The sequence below is a fragment of the Malus domestica genome, chromosome 14 (genome assembly GCF_042453785.1).
Source record: "Malus domestica chromosome 14, GDT2T_hap1".
Taxonomy (NCBI): Eukaryota; Viridiplantae; Streptophyta; class Magnoliopsida; order Rosales; family Rosaceae; genus Malus; species Malus domestica.
Window position 1 is genome coordinate 6229058 of NC_091674.1, and position 3736 is coordinate 6232793.

General features: G+C 38.5%; 1 long non-coding RNA gene across 1 annotated transcript; it reads left to right on the plus strand.

The window, feature by feature from the left end:
• Positions 1 to 1695: 1695 nt before the first annotated feature.
• On the plus strand, positions 1696 to 2788 carry LOC139191080 (uncharacterized). The gene is made up of 2 exons (XR_011575217.1): positions 1696 to 2202; positions 2435 to 2788. It is a non-coding gene; the product is annotated as an uncharacterized lncRNA (long non-coding RNA).
• Positions 2789 to 3736: the final 948 nt, after the last annotated feature.

Genomic DNA, 3736 nt, shown 5'->3' on the forward strand with positions numbered 1-3736 from the left:
TAGCACCTAGGCGCCGCCTAGGCCGATTTTTAGAACACTGCTGCTGGCTAGTAACAGAAGCAAAAAGCACGGAACAAGCAAACATTGTTATCGGAACCTCCAAAAATAAAAAACTACATTGTGTGGCTGAATGAACTCAACCTATCAACCTCCAAAGTTTGTCTGACAGAATACAAATATAAGCTATCCATAAGCGGAAGACAACTGAAGTAAATCCATATCAGCCGCCAGTGATAACTAATGAACGAGTAGTCCACCTCAAAAGCTCTCAGTCCCGTGAACTTGCTTTACCATTATTTGGGAACTTGTACATCATTCTCAGTTTCTGCTTTTCTCCACCCTAGCTTTCTTCTCGCTTTCCAATCTTGCCATCTTTCTCGCAACCAGATAAACCTTCATCGACGATCGTGCTTCGGCAGTTCACAAAACTCACTCCAACACCCAACGCGACCACAAGAAGATCGTGCTTCACTGTACTAGAACCCATCCTTCTCCGCTGCCCTCACCGCCAATAGTCTCCAGCCTTCCAAGCGTGCGGTCCTCTGCATCTTCTGCTAAAAATGGAGAAATTTTTCCAGGAGCCGGGCATATTAGCTGGGTTGGAGTTCCCAACTAATCAGAAGCTGCCACCTGTTTCTTTTATTTTTTAAAATGAAAAAATGCAAATTAAAATTTTTTATCAACAAAATTTCTGAATTACCCCTATCACAGTGAACAATTCACCATCTCGTCCACGCCAAAAAAATCACCAGCAACTATCCATCCCCATCGCCGACGGGCGATTATCGGGGCACCCCAACAACTACCCACCCCCATCACCGACGGGCGATTATCGGGGCACCCCATATCTTCTCCCTCTTCCTATTTTTCTTTCTCATTTTCCCTCGATTTCTCCACTCTTCATTTGACATGGAAGCCGATGGATGTTCGGCGGCAACTCAACCTCAAATCTGGCGCGTCCAACGCCGATCTAACTGATGGTGAAGTGGTCGGCCTTCCTGTGTTTTTCTCCAGTGTAAGAGAGGAGGAGAAAGAAAAAAAAAATGAGAGAGAAAGGAGAAAGAAATTAGAGAAGTTAACAGAGGTGAGGGACGGGGAGGAATGGTGGGGGTGGGGCAGAGGATTCCAGATTCAGAAGGGTAACTTGAGTCATTTGCATGTTTTCTTTATCAACTTTTTATTAATTTAATTTTAATTATATTCTGGACATTGAGATTTAAAGATTGAGTAGTTTAAGAAGATAATATCCTAGGTGTCAGATATTTATAGGAGGGAATACCAGTTGTCCTATGTACCCGACTCATGGAAAAATTTCTCCTAAAAATGAGGAAGAAAAACGGTTACTGAGATAAAACTCAAGTTTTTTGAATTAAAAAATTTAAAATAAATTACATTTTGTCTCTTTAGATTTGAGTGCAATTTTAATAAATATATTTAAAATATTTCATTTTCATGCATTAGTTATAATTTCATTTCATTGTATTGCAATAGTTAATCAATCTATTATATTGATCGTTAAGTAATAGCGTGACAAATATAAAATGTATATTTTTAGTGACGTGAATGTCACCCGTTCTCTATGTGTAAACAAAAAAAATATTGTTTAATAAAAGCCAATTTAAATATAAAACAAAATAAAAAATACACAAGGGCCCACATCATCTTCAAAAATTAATCTAACCCTTCTTCTCCCCCGCAGTGCCTCACCTTTGCCGGAAAACAAGAGGACTGGGTTGATCCAAGAGACTCCGACCACGTCCTCTCCAACGTGACGTCCACCTACGACCTCACCGACCAGCGCCAAGGTCCAAGAGAACGAGAGGACTGAGTTGGTCAACAAATTCACACCTAGTCCTCTGTGAAATCCAATTTGGAGTCCGCACAAAACCCTTGCAAAGAGGAACGACGTTTGGTCCGCAACCCTCTTGGAATTCGCGAACGACAGAGACAAATCGTCTGGGAGGGTCGTTATGGTGATGTCATGAAGAATTACTCCATAGTCTCGGTGGCATCCCTCCTCAAATCAAGAGGGAGGGACCCGTAGATGGAGTGTGAATCAGGGGTTGGGCGTAGTGGGAAGATGAAGGGGTGGGGATGTTGGAGGCGTCGTATCGATGGGGCCCCTGGCTTTCTCCTTCACACCTTTCAATCTCAAATGCATGAATTGAGAATGTAGGGTTTGGCAGCCCCAACTCCGGCAAGGTTTGTTCGTTTGCTTCTCTTTTTCTTCCCTTAATCAACTCACAATTTTACCAAATTTCTTTGCTATAATGTCTTGATTCTATCTGGGGTTTCCTCTAATCTGTCAAATTTCATATACCCAGTTGGTTTTTTCAATCATCTGGGTGAAATTTCATTAGAAAGTTGAATATTTGTTGGGTAAAATTTCATTACAAACATGAAATGTTTGAAAACGACGGCGTTTCATCGATAGGGATAATGGAGAGAGTTCAAGGGAGGAAGAAGAAGGAGGGACCTGTGAGAGCGAGAGAGCGCTCGATTGAGTACTGCAATTTGGGGCCGATTTAAAGATTCTGCATTATTTTTTTCGTCGCTGGAGAAGATGGGGAGAAGAGACTCAGAAGATGATTAGAAGAAGATGTGGGCCCCTTGTGTTTTTTTAGTTTTGTTTTATATTAGTTTTATATTTAAATTGGTATTTTTATTAAACTAATTTTTTTTGTACACATGGCGAGCAGGTGGCATCCACATCATTAAAAATGTGGACCTTATATTATTCACATCATTATTTAACAGTCAATTTAACCAATTGATTAACAGTTGTACTAAAATGAAATGAAATCATAGTAAATGAATGTGAGTGAAATGTTTTTAAAATATTATAAAGTATTGCAATTGCATTGGGGAGTAAAATGTAATTTACGTAAAATTTTAGATTTTAGCCTAAGGTTGGAGAGAAAATGTTATTTGATGGTTTGATTGAGTGAAACAATTAAAAAATAAAATAAAAGAAGAGTGGAAATTATTGGCAAGAGGAGTGGGTTGAAAAGTGGAGGAATACTTGGTTTGATAATCCGCCAGAGGGTTTCAAATTAACCGTAAGAGTGTAAACTTAAAGTGATTGCATATTATTTCTCTTTGTAAGTTTTATGCTAATGAAACCTTTCACGTGTTTCAGTTATCACCGTTTTTAACAATGTGAAATTCACTCTTTACATGGATAACATCGTATACGCTAGCGTATATATATAGGAGGGATGAAAGATTTCATGAAGAATTTCTCCCTATTAATGGGAAACCGTGGCTGAATCTCTTGCTCGGACTCTACCAACTCATGCTTGCAACACCAGTATCTAGCTTGGAGCAAGAAATGGTATTGATTTTGAATCTTTTGCGTGTTGTCCTTCAGGACAACTACATGTTTTAAATATACACATGTAGTTAGTCCTTCACTTTTTCAAATATAGTCATAGTTTGGTTTAGGCTATAGCTTATCAATCTTTCTTTTCAAGTTTTTTATTTTATTTTATTTTTTAAATATCAGATGTGTTAGACATTTGTCCATAATTTGTAACAATGTAGCTAAAATTGCCACTACTATGTCAATTATCAAATAAGTATAGTGTCAAATTAATTTTACACATGTTTTTACCATTAAAATATCATGTTGATGTGATTATTTGAGACATGACCGAACTCAAAATGATCCTTAGAGCAACTCCACTCTTGGAGCCTTCCCCCCAGGCAATCCACTATTCAATCCACCTAGTGAACA